This window comes from Euprymna scolopes, chromosome 41, assembly GCF_053919585.1.
Source record: "Euprymna scolopes isolate OS-2025 chromosome 41, ASM5391958v1, whole genome shotgun sequence".
Classification (NCBI taxonomy): domain Eukaryota; kingdom Metazoa; phylum Mollusca; class Cephalopoda; order Sepiida; family Sepiolidae; genus Euprymna; species Euprymna scolopes.
The window spans coordinates 20764394-20787493 of NC_136522.1; the positions used below are offsets into that span (position 1 = coordinate 20764394).

At 32.9% G+C, this 23100-nt stretch overlaps 1 protein-coding gene across 4 annotated transcripts in view; it reads right to left on the minus strand.

Moving 5' to 3' along the window:
* LOC145266399 (WD repeat and FYVE domain-containing protein 3-like) overlaps positions 1-23100 on the minus strand; it is a 447754-nt gene that overhangs the window by 306893 nt on the left and 117761 nt on the right. The gene's annotated exons all lie outside the window — the stretch shown is intronic.

Here is a 23100-nt window from a genome sequence, read left to right on the forward strand (position 1 = left end):
CTACAAGATGGTTATTTTCAAGTCCAATGTACACAAATTCTTGTTTAGTCATCCCCTTAAATAATCAAATTCTACCCAATTTTCACCACAACTCATCATTATGGTGTTGTCCCACCAACCTTCTGGCTGTTATTCTCAAGTGACCTTCTGACCTTGATAAGCAGTGACCCCTGTGTAAAAATAATTTTCAAAAGTCGCTCATCTCTTTTCAATTAATTTACATAGTGTGTTTGGACACACCATAAACACATATGTAAATTAGATAACAAACTAGTTGTGAAAAACCAGTCAAGAATCCACTCTTGACGATCTGTCTGGCATTGCAGTAGCCTTTTTTCTATGGGGCTGTGATATTTATTTCTTCAGTTCTTGAAGGTTAACCTGCGCAGGCCTTAGAGTTCAAAATAGACTTCGTAGCCTCGTAGGAGATGTCCTTTTCTCTTCCCTGCAACCTCTATCTCACAGAAGAGATGTTGCAAGTTTGTCTCCGCTTTATCGTTATTTTCATGGAAAGTGTTCGACTGAGCTTCAATCTATGGTCCCCCCCTCGCCAAACTTTCACAAGAAACACCCGTCTAGCTGAAAACACTATCAATAATTCCCCCCACTCTTTATCTATGCCTAAACCTAAACGTAGATTCCATGTACAAAGTTTCTTTCTTAGAACTGCACGCCTGTGGAATTGTCTTCATTCAGCTGACTACAATATGGTTGTCTTCAAGTCCAACGTAAACAAGTTCTTGATGAGCCATTCCACTTAAGTTAACAAATTTACCGAATTTCCATTACTAACGATTACTATACTGTCCAATTGACTACTGTACACTCTTAACCCTTATCCTCGAGTGATATTTGGGCCTTGATAAGTGGTTATGCCTATGTAAAAAAAAAAAAAAAAAAAAAAAAGAATTTTTAAGGAGACAATGCGCACTGGTGCATTTTCCCCACCCTCCGGCCTGTGTCACACCTTCATGCATTGGAAGGGAAGTAAATACCTTTATTAGACAGTAAAATAATAGAACTTCTAACTTCTATATTATCGATAAGTAAAAGATGGAGTCAAGGTATTCATATATTTTCCCCACACAATTTTGGCGCTTCATATGGACAATGAAACGTGCGATTATTTTTAATATTATCTAACTGAATAAATATGAATATTGAATTTTTTATCTATCCTAAATATATTAACATTAAAATAGTTTATACCTATTTAAGTCTGTGTACTATATTTTCATTTGTCATGATACATTTTTCCCAAGCATTACGTCCATTTATGGGGGGGGGTAGTAGTATGCGTTCGTTCCTCATGATACGATCTTCCCAAGAGTGAGCATATACTTGCTGGTATATTCTAACAGAACATGTTGAATTTGTTTAACATGTCTACTACGCAATATGTGTCATAAATGTTGTATTCTTCAGATTTATATTATATATATATATATATATATATATATATATATATATATACACACACACACACACACACACATATGTATAGAGGGCTCCCGTAAGCTGTGGTGAAGGCAACCTTTCCAGGAGAAGCAAATCTCTGATTTAAAAAACCATAAAGTGGGAGACCAGTACCTGCATTAAGCTGGTCTGCAGTTTAACTTGTTGCTGGCTATCTTGCTCTTACTTGTTGCTGGATCTCAACATTTTGAACCGAGAGAGAGACTTAGCTGTCATACAAAGCTAAGACTCTGTAACATCATTTGTGTATAGATACTCCCTCAGGTATTTGTCTATAAAAATGGTCCTGTGGCAATGGAAGTCATTTTTGGGCTCATGGACTTTAAGTGTCTGAGGGAGTGGCACCCGTCTGATAAGACGTTGCAATCATCATCATCATCATCATCATCATCTATATACTCGTAGGCTTGCATGGCGTTGCCCAGTCGCAAAATAGGCTTAAATATTATATTTTAATACATGCAGATTTTGTATTTATTATTATAGAGCCAATTATCTATTGATTATGCTTAATATACAGCAGTGATTTCATGAATAATAAAAAAAAATGGCTTGGTGCTATCAAGCTAGAATCAAAACTAAACTCTTTCTCACAGAAGAGATGTAGCGAGTTTGCTTTATCGTTATTTTCATGGAAAGTGTTTGACTGAGCTTCAATCTATGGCTCCCCCCCCTCGCCAAACTTTCACAAGAAACACCCGTCTAGCTGAAAACACTATCAATAATTCCCCTCCCTCTTTATCTGTGCCTAAACCTAAACGTAGATTCCATGAACAAAGCTTCTTTCTTAGAACTGCACGCCTGTGGAACTGTCTTTCTTTTTCCTGCTTTTCAGCTGACTACAATATGGTTGTCTTCAAGTCCAATGTAAACAACTTCTTGATAAGCCGTTCCCCTTAAGTTAACAAATTTACTGAATTTCCATTACTGACAATTAATATATTGTCCAATTGACTACTTTAACCCTTATCCTCGAATGGCCCCTGGGCCTTGATAAGTGGTGATGCCTATGTAAAAAAAAAAAAAAAAAAAAAAAAACCTCCCTAGCATTATTCATTACAATTTGAGCTCAATCCATATGCATACCAAAACTTTAAAAATTAACATAGTTAAACATATAAATTTATACTTGCGCATGCATAGAAGAGACACTTTGCACTGACTTACACCTGCATATTTCTAATTTTTTAATGTTGATCCCTTAGCAGCTATTTTTACCAGCTAAAAACTAAATCGAATGCATTCCATAAGTTAAAATCCCCTATATATCTAGTTTCAAATCTGTAGACCAAAAATTTGACAGAGTAGAGACCGTTCCATGCACATACACACACAAGGTCACACGTATACGAATTCGAATAAATTGTGTGAAATCATTCAGTTCTAATTACCCGGACATAATTAAGTGATAATCACAAGTCTGAAAAAATTATAACTACCATGCAAAATCGAGAATGTTAAAACCCATGTTAAGTAATTTCTTTAAGGATGGGTTGCTTTAATTAAGAAAATACTTATCTCATTCAATGAAACATAACTAAAAAGAACAAATGTGGCTATATATACATACATATATATATATATATATATATATATATATATATATATATATATATATATAATTCGAGTTTGTTTTCACAGGGTAAAAGTCCAGACAATTTCTTTGTTTATATAACAGTGCTCGATAATGAATAGACCTACTTATTTATATTAATAATTTTATTTATACAAACATGTACAGAAGCGATATATCCATGGAGATGTTTCGATCATTAGCTCTAAAAAGCTATGGTCTTATCAAGCTATTTGGCTTTCTTTTTTTTTTTTTTTAGTTGTTCATATTGAAGAAAGGAAAACCATCAAATTCTAAAACTAAAAATATCACATGATCAAAAAATATTTATATATAAAGGCACTTTGTATGTCTGTCTGTAAGTTCGTTTCTTGTGTACTTTGAAAAGGCTGGGCCAATTTTTTTCTGATAATCTCAGCGTATGTTAGAGAGGTCTGTTCATCTGTGTGTCACTCATCTCTTACGTTAACAAGTTAATAAGTTAAGGAAATGTATTTACTTGTTTAGTCTCTTTCTCCTAAATTCATTCTTTTCAATAAAATCTTGAAGAAATGTGACAAACGTCTCCTTATGTCTTGCATGCATGAAAAGTTTGATTCAGACAAGGCGATCAACAACCACTAGATGAAACTGCGATCATGAAACAATGACAGTAAAAAAAAAAAAAAAAAAAAAAAAAAAAAAAAACGACGATGCCGAGAAAAGGCATATTTGACCTGGTGCATCTGCCACTAGTCTCTCGCTCCTAGACAAGGTTCAAAAGGGAGTCTCCTGAACTGTCATCTAAACTTCAGCCTCTATCCCATCGACGAAATGTTGCATCCCTCTGCCTGTTCTACAAGTACTTTAACGGTGAATGTTCTAACGAACTGCAAGTACTTGTACCCCTCAACGTAAATACCCCCGACAAGCAGCTAAATCCCACCCCTTCACAGTAGAGATCCCTAGATGTAAGAGAACCTTCTACTCCAGTAGTTTCTTCCCCAGGACAGTTAGTCTTTGGAATTCCCTTCCGCGTCCCTGCTTCCCAAACTGTACTGACATGCAGAAGTTCAAGCGCAACATGAACCGACATCTTGCTGCTCAACTCCCTACACAGTACCCCTGATGCCTATGTCCCTGATAATAGCCCCCTACAACAAAGTGGCAATGTGCCTTGTTTGGGGTGAAAATGTAATAAAAAAAAAAAAGTCAGTAATGAAGAAAAAAAAAAAGGTAATTCACATTTTATAACGGACATTGAAACTTCTTGCTTACTATTAAAAAAAAGATTGAATGAATTATACGTGAAAAAAAAAAAAAAAAAAAAAAAACGCAAAAAGCTTGTATATAGACTTATTTTCTTATCCGAATAGATAATTTAATGAAGATGTTCGCTTTCTGTGTGGAAACAACCTATTCTGACATGAAATCTGACCAGAGAGAGTTGCAACCTTAGTTGAAGTGAATATCCCTAATGATGGAGGTCTGAACAGAGCTGAAAGAGAGAAACAGACCAAATATCAAGGTTTCATGTATGCATGATATGAAAAGAAAGTGGGAGATATCAATCATACCAGTTATTATAGGTGTTACAGGGCTTATGAAGAAGAACCTGAAGTCCTACCTAACTAATATTCCTGGTGAACCAAGTGCAAAAGAGATCCAGACAATTGCACTTAAGGGAATAACGGGGATACTAAAAAGAGCTCTCGGCTGATTTCAATAAAAGCAGGACAATGTTAGCAGCCTCATACCAAGCATTACAATCTTCAAAGGAAGAAAATTAAAAAGTAAGAAGAAAGCTTATATATGAGATCACCGCCATTCATAGTACTGCCCAATGAATACATGGAATATGTTAAAGAAATGGAATTAGTATCCACATCGTTAAAATCATCGATGTGGCTATGATAAGTGAATGATACGTCCATAAGTTGGCCTCATCAGATCATGTGCAAACATTGGTGGACCATGTGAACTCGACCTGTTCACCTATATAGTTCAGTATGGAGAAAAAAAAAAAAAACAGAACAAATTGCCCTTTCCAAGATGCGTTGATAACTCATACTTAACAGATGTTCAGGTCATTTGTACATCAAAAGCCAATGTTCATCGTGCATTAACTCAACTTCAACTTTTACATACAGTGTAAAACAAAAAAAAAAAAAAAAAAAAAAAGCCTCCTGTTGCTTACAGTATCAAGTGAAGGCAATATCTAGTAACGCAATTACAAATTAAGAGGAGATGGGTAAACTAAAAAAAAACAAAGAAAGAAAAGAAAAAAAAAAAAAAAAAAAAAAAAAAACTCCAACGAATATAGATTGTCTGGGCCATACTAAGTAATTTTATTTTTAAAAATAAATTGTAGCCAAGTATGTTATTATATTGCGAATAACATGGTACAACAATAACAAATAAAAATTGGCTAGTCAAAAGCAAAGTTTGACTTGTCAGCTTAAATAGTATTTAGGCCTCTTTTTCATAGACATGATGTTGCTAGTCTCATTCTTTTTTTTTTAATATTATTATGGCAGGTGTTATTCAGAAGTGTCTGATCCATTCCTCGCTTCCTTTGTTTTCGCTCATTTGGCTCAATCTCCATCAGCAAAACCTCGCCTGGCTATATCCACAGCAAAGAAAATTGCTCTCTCTCTCTCTCTCTCTCTCTCTCTCAAAAACCCGGCCAAAATTTCCATGAATGAAGTTTTTTCTAGAACATATCCCATCTGTGAAATAAAATAACATGAGGTTGCTTCCCAACCGACTACAACATGGTGGTCTTCAAATTTAATCTTTTTTTTTTTAAAGAGTCACCACTTATCAAGGCCCAGAGGTCACTCGAGGATAAGGGTTACCGAGTGTACAGTATCAGAATCATAGTAATCGTTAGTAGTGGAGATTCACTAAATTTGTTAACTAAAGGGGAACGGCTCATCAAGAACTTGTTTGCATTGGACTTGAAGACGGCCATATTGTTAGTCAAATACTTGTTGAGCTATCCTCTTCGATAATCAAATCTTCTTAAGTAATTTTCTACCCATTCACTCTTTGTTCCCAATCCTCTAGTTCAACTGATAATCTCTTTAACCCTTATCCTCGAGTAGCCTTCAGGTCTTGATAAACAGTGAATTATAAGTGAAAAATACTTTAAAAAATCGTTTATTGTTACAGATTGACAATAAGTAAAAAGAAAAAAGGTTTATAATGCACTGAAGATGGTCGAGAGTTGACCAAAATATTTTACTTATTGTTTTCATTTATTGAAAAACAAAAAACCCAAAAAAACTTAACACTGAATTGGGGTTTTAAAATGCTTTGTTTTCAATTCTACACTGCTTTTAAATGTGGAAATATTGGATCTGTTACAATTAAAGCACATACCAGGGTAATCTATCTAATCGATGTTCTCTCTGATCTTCAAGTGTATCTTGTTAAACTTGAGAATTTTTCTGTCGGACTCACAAATTTGCATGGAATTTTAAATGGAGGTAGCATGCTCTTGTTCTGTCAGCCATGACTAGGTAAAAGTACCAAGTAATTTGCAATTGTATTTTGAGTGTCGCCCACAGTGAGGATTAAACGTTACCAGTGTACTTATTGATCCATGCTAAAATAATGTTATTTAAAAGCCATTCTTAACATGGGGAGGGTGTTTTGTACTTAATCTGTAGTTTAACCTTACAATTTAATAAAAACATAAAACTTTCTTAAACTTGAAAATACTATTTCAAAAATAGCCAGATCAATAAGTGCACTAGCACCAATTAAACCTTCAACCTGCAGCAAAGCAAAACTTACAACTGAATTTTACCAAGTATTATATTTGCTCCAAAACATGAAACAAAAATGTTAAACTGAATAAATTTTATGTTTTCTCTTTAAATAAAATAAAGTTTTTCTTATTTGTTGAATTAAAAAAAATTTTTTTTTGTCTCATCTCTAATCATTTTGCGTTTTATATCGTTACATAAATTGAGGCTCATCTTGAAACTGTATCATAAATGGGGGCCAGTCCAGGATCATAGCAGTAGCAGAGTTTTTGCCAGTACCCAGGCTAGTCATATGTAAATATATATTTCTCCATGTAGTCTGTCTGTCCGTTCCACTTTTTCTTGGGAACTACTGAGCTGATCTGGCTGAAATTATATGGATTTTTGTTCTGATAAGTTGCAGTGAATTAAGCACTATGCAATCCGTTTGATGCACAGCTAGGGATTAATAACACCACATTTAGTCCCAAAGTTTTCTCAGAAACTACTGAGCTGATCTGGATGAAATTTTGTATGGCCCTGTGTTATGATAAACTTTAGCCAACTAAGTATTATGGTATCTGTTTGATGCACAGTTATAGATTAATATTTAATGCAAAAATGAGCACAAATTTCACCAAATTCAACCACCAATTTGGCATAAAGCCATTCTAAGAGAACAGCCTATATTTTTTCTGTTTTTAACAGTTTAAAGAGTATATATATATATATATATATATATATATATGTGTGTGTGTGTGTGTGTGTGTGTGTGTGTGTGTGTGTCCTAGATTTCATTTGAAAGTCAAAAAGTATACACTTTGACTTTATCTTGGCTGAATATAGTATAAATGATAGCAGATATTCATCACATGTTGGAAATTTATCATCCATTAAAAAGTAGGTTGATGCTTTTCCTAAATGGTAAAAATCAACAAAACAAAAACAAAAAAATAATATTTTGAGTGGAAAAACTTCCAAGAATACAAGCACCAAAATGGCATCAAAATTTCCTTTACAAAATTATCCAAAAATAGTCCTCCAAAACTGCTTGGGCTATTGTTTACAAAGCATGAATACATTTTTTTTAGAAGGTTATTTTCGTTTTGTGAAATGGATCCTATGCTCTTGCACCAGAAATTATTAACCTTTATAGATTTAGAATGATAAAGTATTTCTGCCATTGATGTATGTTTGTTATTTATTATGTATTTTGAAACATTTCTAGCGTTCTTGTTTTCCTTTAATTCTTGTTTTTTTTTTTTGTTTCAATAAACTAACGAAACGCACAGACTTATTAGTATAGCATACAGTTTTTGTCTAGAATTTCTATATTAAAAACAAAAAAATAAAGAAAAATATGTACGATGTATATACACGTAATGAAACGAAAATATCATATTCCCAAAATCCTTTAAATTGATCATTGACAAAGTACTTTTCTTTTTTATGAAGAAAATCATTTTTAAGCAATTAATGGGATTTTGTAAGCATTACAACATAAATCTAGTTGTTGAGTTATCGCCCTTTGTTAGTTGAGTTTTTTTTTTTTTTTTTTTTTTTTTTTCAAAATGATGGGCGAGACAATCACTTCTCGGACACTAATAAAATTTGATTTCCTTATTTAAAAAATAAAACTACTTGATCAATTTACAAGAGTTTTGGAGTATGATATTTTCATTTTGTCATGGGTGCATACATTAGATTTTTCTTTCCTTCTGTTTTGTAATATAGGGGGAACTCTGGACAACCTAGTATACTAGACTGCTTGTAACCCGTTGGGTCAGCATTTGTTATATTATTCTTACGTTTGGCATTAGTTAATAATCTTGTTTTTTTTTTTTTATCTTTCCTCCAACTTCTTTTGTGAATGGCCTTTTGAGGAGAGTAGAAATGAGCGATGTTTTTGAAAAAAAGAGAAGAATTGCTGTTTTTTGAATCGGAATCTATTCAATCTGACACTTATTGTTGTCAAGTTTTTAACCTTGAAGTAGTATCTTTTTTTTTTTTAGCACCTTACATCAAGTGGTGTCATGTGTTGTCTGGAACAATTTCTTAAATAAAATTTTTTTAAAATTAAAAAATTTTAAGTAAAAGTAAAGTGGGTGATCATAGTCAAAGGCGACCGGAAGATTCCCTTTTCCTCGACTATTACACCATGATGTTGAGGAGAGCACAATTCATTTTTTAGGATTAATTCCTGTATTCTTACATAATGTAAAGTGTTCAGTAAAGGGACATCAAGTACCATTTATTTAGTCTTTAGTATGATTTTATTTAAAGTAAGCAGATTTATTTTTAAAAATATAATTTTATGTTTCGAAATTTTATTTTGAAAGTTAAATTTGATTATTACAGAATCGATTGATTATTAAATTTTTAATTAGACCAAATTGATTTAGAAGAGCTTCTAATAATTTAAATAAAAAGAAAAAAAAAAACAAAAAAAAAACAGGTGCTTATACCAGGGATTGAAACCACAACCCTTAAATCTTCTGATGTACTAACAACTGAGCGATTCATGCTGGCCATATGATTTCTCATTTTAAGGGTTTTAAATTTGTTAAGCCCTGTCGTGTCGAAATTTGTTCCTAGATGGATAAAATATTTTATGAAAGAAATGGAATTAAAATAAATTATTTTGTTAAAAACATTTAAAAACGTTCTATGAAAGAAACTAAGCAGGAGCAAACATTAATCTTATAGGAATGATCAAATTGTAAAACAGACTATGTTTCGGAATTTTAGAGATGAGAATAAATTGGTAATTTTTTTTGTATTTAGACAACTGTTGTTCTCAATAATATAAATCTCACCTGTCTGTTTAAATGTATGAGTGTATGTATGTATACATGTATGAATGTATTTATGTTTGTATGTCTGCCTAAAACTTTCGACAGAGGTGATGAATTTTTACAAGATCAGTATCATTTTGAAGGTCGACCCTTCAGACAACAAATATAAAAAAATTGGCCAAAAACATTAATTCTTTCACCCTCAACTAGGCACTTTTTTACAGGGAGGATCAATTTTTTTGCCGACATTTTTTGTAAGTCATTCAACCTACACGTTTACGACATCGCTTAAAAAGCGTTATTTTGATCGCCCATGACGTCACAACCATGGTAGGCACATCGGTAAGACAGGGGAGTTTTTTCACCTCTTTTTCCTCTGGCATGTTATGGATTCGAGCCTGCTTATTACTCCTATTTTCCTTCTTTTTTTTTTTTTTTGCTCAATCAACAACCTTACACACACCTCCACTTTCTTTTCCGTCTTCGCATCACGGGTTCGAGCTTGCCTGCTTGCCACAACTTTTTTTTTTTTTTTGCTCAATACATACTTCCAAACACCTGGGCAACGCCGAGCACCCAGACTAGTCTTGAATAAGACAAAGTTAACTAAGTGTTTCACATAAAATAAGAACAGTAGTTTGAATAATCCCAAATAAATACAGACAAATTCTATTTTATTATGTAGATTAACTCCCTTAACAAAGAAATAAGTTTTTATAGACATAGAAAGAGACAATGTGTGAATATCTCTTATTTCTTTAAAGTTAAATATGTATATATGTTTATATATTTCCACTGTAGGATTCAACATTGTTATAATGGAATGAACTAGCACTCCTTTGTACAATAATATACAGACAATGTAAAAATACTCCTCCGGAAATCAGAGAATTCCAAGACACCGAGAGAGATAGACTCTCACCTTGTATCTCCTTTGTAAATAAACCTTTGTACTGACCCTAAGTGAATGTCCTGTATTATGATTATCTAAAGGAAGATATCAAACATCAAACTAATAAACCAATCAATTTGAATTTTGACATATAGCTGCTAGACGTAAGGGTAGTTAATGTGAGCTATATTTAGTTTGATTTAATTTTATATTATTTGAGTATATAGATTCCCTTCCTTGACAAAGAAATAGGTTTTTATATGTAAAGGCAATGTGTGTATATCTATTTATATAAAGTTAGATATGTATATATGTTTATATATGGGATTTACTGCTGCTTAGATTTTTCTTTTCCTTCTCTGTATGGGATTTCCTGCTGCTAGAAATAAGGATGGATAATGTGGATTATATTATGTTTAATTTTATGCAAAAGGAAGGGGGGGGGCAATAAAGAGATGTACAAACCCTCTTCGAAAAATCAGATACTTTTGATTTTTGTTAAATTTTAACAATATTTATTAAACATTAATTAATAAATATTCTTCTAATTTAAGTTTCTTTAAAGTATTTTAAAAAGTTTTAGGGAGAGTGACATAATATGAACACAATTTCCCCATTTGAAAATTTAAATATTTCAGGTTTACATTGAATTTGATCTATAGTCATTAGGCACCAATTAAACAAGATCCTCTGAATTTCATTTTCTTCTTAAGACTTCTTAAGCATACGCCTTAAATTTTAAACATTTCAAGAATGAAAATCATGTAATGGATTTTGATCAAAATTACAATAAGGATTCTAAACATAAGGTTCAGTATCATGAGGACTTTACGTTGTGAGTGAAACAGTTAAATTTATTATTCATTTTTCAAAGGGACAACTAGAAATAATAAAACACTTATCTTTTAGCGATTGTTTTCATTTTTCTTTTTTTTTCACTGACAATCTCGAGTGAAAAATGCCTTTTCAACCAATATTTATTTTAATAAAATAATTCAAATAATTTCAACAATAAAAGTGTAATAGAATAAGATACCTTTTTTTTTTTCATAAAAGCTGTTTAAAAAACATTTGAAGAAATTCAAATGTTTATACTTTTAAGTCTTAACAAAAAATTAAGTGCTTATTTAGAATTACACTTATTAAAAAAAAAAAATACAGAAAAATCTTTATATGTACATACTCATCACGGAATAAGTTCATATTCCAAAAATCACATGGATTTGGCTGGTAACTGTTCTATTTGGCTAGTAAACGAAAATACTTAATTGTCAAATGTCAACTAAAATGAATTTGTCTATAGGGCTCTGGATGATTTGATCTCAATTTTAATTTTCGTCAGGCGACATCAAAGTGGTGCAAAAACGTTCTGTTCAGGAAATTAATTCTTACTTGTCATCGGACGGGTATTCTATTTCATAAGTGTGTGAATGAGTACATTATAGATTAAAGCGATTTTAATTCTGACGCTTTTCTTGGTAATGTCCACCGTTGATTTTGGCACCGATTTGGTTAAACTTGGCAAGACAAAGAGGATTGGCCACAATAAACGCTGGAAACCTAACAACCATTCATTATTCGAGATTTATTTGTATCATATTTTTTTTTAATAGTTAAAGAATCTACAGACAGTCTGAATATCAGAAGACTTTAAAATAAAGAGTAAGAGATGGAATTTGTGGAATGCTAGGAGTCGATATCCGACTCCTAGCATTCATACGAGTCTGACTAACTATTTCCAAAATCAAGCTTCACAACTCTGGCTGTAATCTTAGCATTTGCAAGGAATTTCCAATTAGAAATCAGACAGAGTTGAATTTGTATTCTTTGTATCATTCGGACTACTGTTTTCATCTTGAGTGTTATTCTCACAATGTTTCGGTCAGTATAACTTCTGACCTTCAGGTGTATTGTGCTGAACTCTGGAACTTTTCTATCGAACTCTTGAACCTGCACGCAATTTAATTTACAGGAATAGTATGCTCTCGTTCTTTCAGCCATGACCAGGTTTAAGTTTTAAGTAATTCGCAATTGTATTCTTAGTATCGCCCACACTGAGGATTGAACTTTCAACCTCCAGAAAAATGTTCCTTGGAACTGAATTTTTATGTGGCATTTTTACGAATCAAGTAGCAAGGTTGAAAGTTAGATCAACTGAAATGTGAGAATCAATCCTTATTTCAAAAATTCAGAAACAGAATTGAATTTATTTTTCGGAATTTTTGAGATGACGATTTGTAATACTTGGGTTATTTGAACTACTGTTCTCATCTTCGATGTTATTCTCACAAGGATTTGATGTGTAATGCTAAGCATAATCAGTTCTAAGTGACAGTCTCCACCTATCAGATTGCAAAATCAGGTTTGTACTTTGGCAAGGCAAGAAAGCGTGATCGGAGCAGCACTTCCTGAGATGAGTCAGCAGTACTTGATCTACGATTATTAGATACTAGCAGGGGTGCCCGGCATTGCCCGAGTGTTTGGAGCAAAAAAAAAAAAAAAAATTGGTAGTAGGCATGCATGTTCGAACCCATGACGCGAAGGCGGAAAAGAAAGTGAAAAAAAAAACCCCCTGACATCTTACCACTACGCTAAGACACGAGAGGAAGTGAAACGCATCCAAATTTAGCGATTAAAAACTTGATACAGAAATGCATAATTAAGTGAATGAGTTCCCGCAGGCACAAAAATTAAAAGCGTTCAGATTTAGTGATGTCAATCAAAATGTCGACTTGCACAAATAAGTTAAGAATCACGCAGGTTCAGAAACTAACCTTGGCTGAAGGCCAGTTAAGCTTTCCGCTTTCTGCCGTTTTATTTATCTGTTTCCCCACAATGTTGGGGAAAACCAGCTCCCCCTTTTTGGGGGGGAGCTCTCCAAATGAATAGCAATTGTTTGATATGAAGGGTTTTCCCAACATTGATCAAAGCCAATTGCTTTTCTGGAGGTCCCAGCTGGAAAGCTAGGCAGCGCCTACTTCATTCCGATTAGTTTTGCTTTTTTTACGAAAAAGACGAACAAACCCGCGAAAGGACGGAATAGAATGAATTTTATAAAAGTTGATTAAAATAAATGTAGAGACGACGTGCGTTCGCAAATCGTAAGGAGTTGATAAAAAGTTCTGCAAAATAGTAACCCTCTCGAGAACCCCCTCCCCTGAAAAAAAGGCTTTCTTGGACATACAAAAACGCGTGCAGCCGTTTTGCCTTTTATATATATATATATATATATATATATATATATATATATATATATATATATATATATATAGATTATTAGAAGATTGCATCCAGTCAGTAGAATGATCCAATGTCGCTCTTATTGGAGAGAAAAAAAGTTGAAGAAATTGGCATTTCATAGATGGTTAATTTTAGGATACCCTGTAAGCAGCCCCGTGGCATTATATTCCACAAACAAGCAGTTCTAGGAAAGAAATTTGGCCACGTAAATTTTTGTTTAGTTTAGAAACAGATAGAGAATAAGGAAAATTTTTGACAGTGGTTGTAGCTAGACGAGTGTTCATTACTTTTGTTTGAAATTATCGCACGAGGAAATTTCAGTTTTCTTCACTAATCTTTTACTTTTTAAGAACACGAAATAAGGGTCTTTTTTTGACCTTGTATTTTTATCTGCTGAAATATCCATCCAAGCTTCCGTTCAGTCTCGAAAAACAAAGGATACCCCCTGTAGGGGCAGCTGCACGTGTAATTGTGAGGCAAGGCTTGCACAATCACCAACCACACCTCTCCTGAATCGGCACTGCTTGAGTCCAGTGGCACAGAGAAGACCAGGACGACTGGAAACAATGCAGAGATAAGCAGAGAGAACATACAGCACCTGAAAGTCACAAATGGTCACCCATTTAGTACTGACCAGGTTCAACATTGCTTAACTTCGGTGATCCAGCGGGAACCGGTGTGTCAACGTGTCTATGCCGTATATTGAAATATAAGACCTAGAGTAAACGTCTGCTCAGAGGGCAGCTTTTTGGCTACTAAAACTATAAATTAGAGGTTAACTAAAAACAGATGTGGTTGAATAGATGCGAGATAACAGGAATAATTAAAATTAATTTGCAGAAATTATCAGGACATCAGAAGAAAGAAACAAAATATTGGAAAGAATTTTCTTTAATTAAAAAAAATATATCTGCAAAGTATTTGCATTATTTTTTTTTTAACCGGAATAATTTGAAAATAAATTCTAAATTATAAAAAAAAAACAAAAAAACATGGATATTCATGTAGGCGAAAAGAAAAGAAAAGAGAATATTTAATCAATAAACCTTTTTGAAAATCAGTTGCATTTCTAAAATCAACCCCTTCCTCACATTCTTCAAACTTTAACTTGAAGACATCTGTCAATCTACTATTCATTCGCAATGACCGATTCGTTGTAGAATGAAAAATTTGTACATATATAAGGCTAATGGGAGAGAACTTTAACAGAGTGCTCAATTAAAAGAATTTCAAAATTAAGAGCGCAATAATTATTTATATATGTGATATGTGCAGTCAAAACCAAGCTATTAAATTTACCAATTAAAGACCTGAGAAAAAAAAAAATTTTCTCACTTAACCACATACAAAATAATGCCCGATATCCTCCAGGTGCATATGGTCAAACTCGGGAAACTGACAAAACAAGAGCAAGCTACCATGACATAATAAAGGGTTCTGTTTGAAATTTCATATAGCTTTCCAAGTTCAACAAGATACACCATCGAAGATCACAGGTTACATCAACAATATTGTGAAAATAAGATCCAAGATAAGAACAGGAGTCCAAATAATACAAATTATCAGTCTTCATCTCAGTTCCAAAACAGATACTTCTACATTTACCGACCTGCAATTTCCACAAAGTTGGCTCGGGCTCGGGCTCGGGCTCGGCCATTGACGGAAATAACCGAAAAAGCTTCCTCAATTTTTAACGAACGCGGTGTCTGTTTTTAGCTGATACGAATCTATGAAGCTACTTTTTTTTTTTTTTTTTTTTTTTTTAATAAGTTGAAAGAAATGTAAAAATTAATTTCAATCACAAGAGGTTAAGTTCAGGGTTGGGTTAAATACATGTTTGTAATTCTATTTATTGTATTTCTATGTTTTTCCTGTTTATCATTATAATTTTTTTATAGCGGTTTAATATTTTATGATCGCCAGCTTCCGGTTATTCCAGTCAACCATTGAGCACACACGAGAAACTTTGTGGAAATCGCAGGCCAGTAAATGCAGAAGTATCCTAAAACATATATAATTTCAACAATCAGGGATATTTTAAGTAGGATGACCCCATAGAGTAAATAAGGTATTGTGCTGACTGCAACAAGTTTAGCTCAGAGTAGGATAGACCACATTACCCACACTATTGATGACCTTGTGCCATAAACGTATTTTATATTTTTGAAAATAAATAATTCAAAGTGCAGTATCTGTTCTCTCCTTGGTAAGACATTTTTTTTCTTTTCCTCATTGTCGTCTGTCATTGACAGTATGCCATTACTGATTGATAATAAGGAAAAGGAAAAAAGATATGTCTATAATTCACTGATGAAGGTCGATTTTCAGCTGAAATACTTGATTTATTTTTTCATTTGTAAAAAAAAAAAAATATCTTGGGCACCGAAATTGGTTTCAGAAATGTTTTAATATTAAGTTGTTCTTAAATAAATAAGAATTTTTTATATTTATAAAAATATGAGTTTATTTTCAATTTCAATCACATAAAGAGCCATACGAGTACCCAATGAAGGAAAAAAGTTTAAATTAAAATGAATTTCTCCACCTAGAGCCCATGGATTACTTTGTGTGTGTGAAGAGGGGGGGACAACAAAAAATTTAGAGTTTCTCGTTTTTTTTACTAGTATCGTATCTGTTCTGATGCTGTACTAGGTCTGTTTTATCCTCGGCCAGTGAAGAAGGCGGTCATTCTAACCTGAAGCAATTTTTATTTTTGTTCCATCCCAGAGTGCTCCTTCCTGTTGGGAACTGAATTTTCCCTGCATTAAAAACCAACCGTGTGTTTAACTTTGCCCTCATGGGGAAGCAAGTAAAAAAAACTAACAAAGTCAAAATTATGAAAAAGACACCTAATGCGGATAAGGAGCAGGAAATCATTCACTGATGAAACAAAAAGTCATCGAACTCCCCTACCCCTTCATGAATTTCTTGAAATTTTAATCTTCACATCAAAATTAACATTTTCAATAATCAAAGAGAACTGTCATAAGAAAAAAAAAATCAGCTTTTTCTTATCTATATATATATAACAGAAAATGTGTGTTAGTCTGATTATGTCTGCAAAAGGCTGGGGCCTCACCATCAGATATAGTTTAAGATCATATCCAGGACCCATATTTGGACTGGTGAATCTATCCCATTTTAGAGGTCTTCATAAGATGCAAAAACGTATCTGCAATTTAATTGGCCTCATCCTTTCTTCTTCTCTGCAACTTAACTCTCACTGGCATAATGTTGTTAGTCTCAGTCTTTTCTACAAATACTTTTATGACATATGTTCTTCAAAATTATCTGATCTATTTCCTGCTTCTTTTCTTCCAGCTCGTTTGACTCTTTGATCTAGTGGTTTCCATCAATTTACTGTTTTAATTCCTCATTGTAATACAGCTTTATATTCCAGTAGCTTCTTTACAAGAAACCACAGGCTTGTGAAACTCTTCCTGTTGCTGACTGTTTCGCCCCTACCTTTAACCTTGGTCTTCTCAAGACTAAGGTCAATAAGCATCTCTTGTTTTTTGTGATAATCATCTTTCATTCTTGTTCGCTCCTTACATTAAGCAGCTTCATGCCTTGTCTAGAGCGATTATTTCATTAGCTTTTATATGAAAAAGGATTTTAAAAGTTTAATTTAAAAGATTATGGTATCTCTTGATTGACTTGGCGAAAAAAAAAAATTGAAACAAAAATAATATAAAAACATTCATTACCCAACTACATGCAATTAGTACATTATATACTAAAATTTATTTTTCTACTCTTCTGATGAAAAGCATTAGGCTTCGAAATGCCATGGTCTAAAGATTTTTTTATTAATTTTATAACCTAAAGTTTATATATATATATATATATATATATATATAATTTTCTATTTTACTCTATTTTAATTTATTTATCAACATAAAATTATTGACTTAGTTTTTATTTTATCTTTATTTTTAAATATTTCCAGGAATATCTGCCTTACATACAACTAAACTGCTAGTTTTATTTTGATGTCTTTAACTGTTCCCCTCCCCCACTATTTTTGCTGATGAGGAGACTTTGTTATTAAAGAACAAAATTTTTGTCAAATAATTTTCAATATTCATTTGTCAATTTGAATAAAATGGACATGGTTTCTGAAACGATCGTACAATCTAGTGAATTTTGTTTGTTTTCCTTTTGAAAAAGATTTTTAATTCAAAATTATGAACAGTTTTAATATATATATATATATATATATATATATATATATATATGATAGATAGATAGATATCATTATATCTATATTATATATATATTTAAATTATGAACCGTTTTAATATATATATATATATGTGTGTGTGTGTGGGTGTGTGTGTACTAGCAAAAGTACCCGTCGTTGACTGGGTTCAAAAACAGCCTACAGAAAATGGACTCTGATTTATTAAAGTATGATAGGTTATGAAAAGAAAGGGTTGTAAAGAGATAGCTTCGAATTCGGGGGTATCAAAACCAAAGCAAAATATGATGAAAGTAAAAATAAAATTGATACACCCCATAATTTATTATACCATACCTGTTCACACTGAAACACTTATCACAATATTCTGTGGATCTATATTAAAAAACCTTGTTAAACTTTGTGACATATTTCCATTCTATGGAGGTCAGGCACGAACGAACACCCCATAATTTTATTATACCATATTTCTTCAAGCTGAAACATAATTATCAAAGTATACTGACACAGATAGATACGAAATGTCTTTATTAAAGTTTGTGCCTATTTCCATTCTATGGAGGCCAGGTGCAAATGCAGACCCCAACAATTTTATTATACCATCCCTATTTAAGTTAAAACATATTTATCAAAGTATCATTATGTACATCTATATCAAAAACACTTGTAAAGGTTTTTTTTTTTTTTTTAATTTTTAAATTTTTTATTTCCATACTTTGTGGACCAGGAACGAACGCAGACACCACAATTTTAATGAACCACTGTTCTGCAGGATCAAACATACCCATTCCTGTGTCTCGATACATCTTCTATCATTATATGTAATCAGTTTTTTTTAAATAGTCAACCATATAGGAGCCTATTCATGACCAGACACACACACACACACACAGACACACATTCAGCTTTATATATATATATATATATTACGCGTGTGCGTGTGTAGTAATCCAGATTAGAAATGTATTCGGAGGATAAAAATCCAGATAATTTCCACCTGGTTTATAAAATAGTGCTAAATATAAAATAGAGCTATTTATATTGATAAATATCCATACAGATATATAACAGGCTTCCCTACACTGCCATGACAATGTTTCAATCTGTAGTTATTAATGACTAAGATCTTATCAGGTAAATTGTCTGTCTTTTCATTTAGGTGTTCATATTCATATGTAGATGTTCATATTCACATATGAAAAGACATGCCAGTGTAGTGAAGTCTGCTACATGTCTGTATAAAAAAACGTGTGTGTGTGTCTTATTTCCATTATGTAAGTTTTAGCGAAAAAATAATTCGTGTATATTGCACAATTTGCTTTAAGCTTCGTTGCATGTAAAACTACTGCATTTTATTTAACAAGATCGCATCTCAATAATATCATCAAATACAAATTGCACACGTCGCTCTAACCAACCCTCAGCACACGTGCACCTTTGGGAACACACATGCATATATCATGACATAATACAGATAACGACAACAACGAGCAGTAATTCAAAGGAGAGAGAGAGAGAGAGAGAGGGAGAGAGAGAGAGAGGGAGGAAAGATAGATACGGGAGGGGGGGGTCGGGAAGGAAAAGATCAACAATAAAAAAAAACAATAAATAAATAAAATCTAATCAATAATTCTCTGCTGTCTACAAAGCATCCTATTTAGTGAATAGTTATATGTAGAAGGAAAGAAGAACAACAGGCCATTTTTATTCCCCCTCCCCCAGAGGTAGAGGGAGAATTGGGAATGGCAGCAGAAGTTGATTAAAAAAAAAAAAAAGGAATGCAGTTCTTTGAGACCAGCAAGTTTGTTTTGCAGTATATCAACGATTTTGATGAGGCCAAGTAATGCTGAAGCACAATACGCATTGTATACCACTCATTGAATACAAGTTGTCCTTTTTACATTAGCGGAAGGGAGTGCAAATTCATACTTTCTGCAATAATATTAGCATGTAAATTAGCATAATAGATTCGCTAGGTATCCATTAAGAAGCCAATAACACTTTCTTTTGAGTAGAGAGTGACAACCTGAAGATATTACAATAAAAGCTATATATATATATATATATATATATATATATATATATATATATATATATATATATATATATATATATATATATATATATATATATATATATATATATATAATAAAAATTACAATAAGTTTACCAAGGTAATCAAAATGGTAAACTTAGAATATATTATAAATATTAAGGAGTTAATATTTACAAGTAAAGTAATCTCAACCAGATGTAAAAGCTCAATAAAACCGAAAAAGAAATAGAGCTTATAATATGAACAAATGATTAATAAAACATGTTAAAAGACATCTTGAAAAAGAGTTAAAAACATATTTGATTTTAAAAAGGAAGCACACGATAAGTGGATAGTCCTTAATCCACGGAGTTTCGAAGAAATACTCTCCTTCTCAATTTACTTCTGAATTTACTTGATTCCTCCAGCCTTGACAGACGGGTTTTAAATATTCTCTCCAGTGCTTTTTCTTTTAATGATTTGGAACTCATTCCATTTGCGATTTTTTCCAAGGAACTCTGCCTTTTGGATTATTTTGGACCATTTGGAACTTACCCATTGGATTGGAAATTTTTAATCCGTTCGTTTTGGATTTTACCATTCTTGGATTTTTACCCTTCACCGGACTATCCATTCATGTGAAATCTTTTTATCATTTTTCTTTTACCTCCTATTCCCCTTACCTCACCCTTTTTATAACCAAGTAAGACCTGTGACTTACTTGTAGTTTCATTAAATACTTTTACATGCAAAATCCGATCCCGCATCTTGCTAATTCTTGCCCTCTGATGAGAAGGAGAGTATTTCTTCGAAACTTCGCGGATTAAGAACTATCCACTTATCTTGTGCTTCCTTTTTAAAATTAAATATGTTTTTTAACTCTTTTTCAAGATGTCTTTTAACATGTTTTATTAATCATTTGTTCATTATATATATATATATATATATATATATATATATATATATATATATATAATGCTTCCTATCTTCAGTTGAGCATTTGGGAAGTGATATACAAATTACCATTAGAGTATGAAGCGATGCTCTTTGTGTAAACAAATTGAGCTTAGGTATTTGGACAATGTCAAAACATTGTTTATTCACTGCCCACATAGCAGCAGCCATATAGCGCAATGGTTAGAAGCTCCCACTGTCGTTTAGGTGATCAGGGTTCAATCCTGGTTTGAGGTAGTTGCTTGTCTAGCTGCACGTATAAACTGTGAAACAGTACTGTATGTGGATATATATATATATATATATGAGAGAGATAATGGCGAATGTCAGTCACTGGGATCTCCATTTCGAAGTTTGCTATGTCTAGCCACACTGACAAAACAGGTGTCTGTGAATAATTAAATATGTTCATATCTAGATAAACTTGGGTTAATTTCTCGAATTTACATTAAAGTAAAATATTCTATTTCAAATTCATTGAATCACGCAATAGACACTTCATCTTTTTTGTATACTGCTTATGTATATGCAATATCAGCCACAAGGTTAACTAATTTGCATATTTACTTGCCTCCCCATATAGACAGAACTGATTAATTTGACGAAAATCCAACCTCCAAAAAGAGGCACCCTGGTTTGGGGCAAAAAATTTTAATTGCTATTTCTCCTTAACTGGCTAAAGACAGAACAGATACTACACTTTGAACTCTACCTGATGACTGAGAAACGGAATCAGAGTCGACCCATTTTCATATTCCGACCTATAAAATAATAAATTTCCATTGTCCTGGTTGAACCGACAAATAAATTGATCACATAGATATGCAAATGAGACTCTTTGAGAAGGGGTTGATTTATTGCTAATCACCCAATGTGCCCCCACTGGAGAATACTGATAGGATTGTTCAGGAATTTTTTTTCTAGGTCAGAGTGTGCTTATTGTAGTGCATTGGCTTCTCAAAACCATACCTGACCTTGTGACTAACCTGCTGCCAAGAAGGTTTTATTTATCTCCTTCCTACAATGGGAAGATGTAACACAAGATCGGAAAAATTTATCCTGCCTTGATAGAGTTCAAAATAGACTTCGTAGCCACGTAGGGGATGTCCTTTTCTCTTCTCAGCAACCTCTTTCTCATAGAAGAGATGTTGCGAGTTTGTCTCTGCTTTATCATTATTTTCATGGCAAGTGCTCAGCTGAGCTCGAATCTTTGGTCTCCCCTCACCAAACTTTCACAAAAAACACTCGTCTAGCAGAAAACACTATCAATAATTCCCTCCACTCTTTATCTGTGCCTAAACCTAAACGTAGATTCCATGAGCAAAGCTTCTTTCTTAGAACTGCACGCCTGTGGAATTGTCTTCCATTTTCCTGCTTTCCAGATGACTACAATATGGTTGTCTTCAAGCCTAACGTAAACAAATTTTTGATGAGCCGTTCCACTTAAGTTAACAAATTTACCGAATTTCCATTACTAACGATTACTATATTGTCCAATTTCTACTGTATACTCTTTAACCCTTATCCTCGAGTGGCATCTTGGCCTTCATAAGTGGTGATTCCTATGTTAAGAAAAAAAAAAAAGCCAGCACCCTAAAGGAAAAGCACTTTGGTACAACAAAAAATTCTCCACTAAGGGCACCTCAGGTGATTAATAGGGCTATGACAACAGAATATTCTTTCCATTGTTATGACTCGAGTATATATCTGACACAGACACAGTTAATCAACCGAGAACCACATCACTATATAAAAGCATATAAGATATCAACGGATACACACTCGAGAGTCAAAACAATGAAAAGATTATGCTGTTGTCATAGCTCTAGTGATTAGCTATAAACTAACCCTTTCTCAAAAGCTTAAAAGATAAACTACACAGGGTCATACCTCAAACCAAGAGAGAACAAAGCTGCACTCGAAAGCATGCCCAAGGCTTGATCTGAGTTTGGTATGAAAGATAACTGTTGTCATATTTCAAACTACTTTTTTTTTCTTTTTCTTTTTTTTTACCCGAGCAATGCCAGGTATACCTGCTAGTTGTAAGACATTCAAGTTATGTGAATTATTTTGAAAAGCCAGCAAAAAGATTGGAACCAAATCAAAAAGAGCGAAAACAAAAGGAATAAAGAGAGTGTTGCCAAAATAATACAGTAAAGTTTGCTTGTTACATTCCAGATGTTGGTTTCAATTCCAAGGGGAG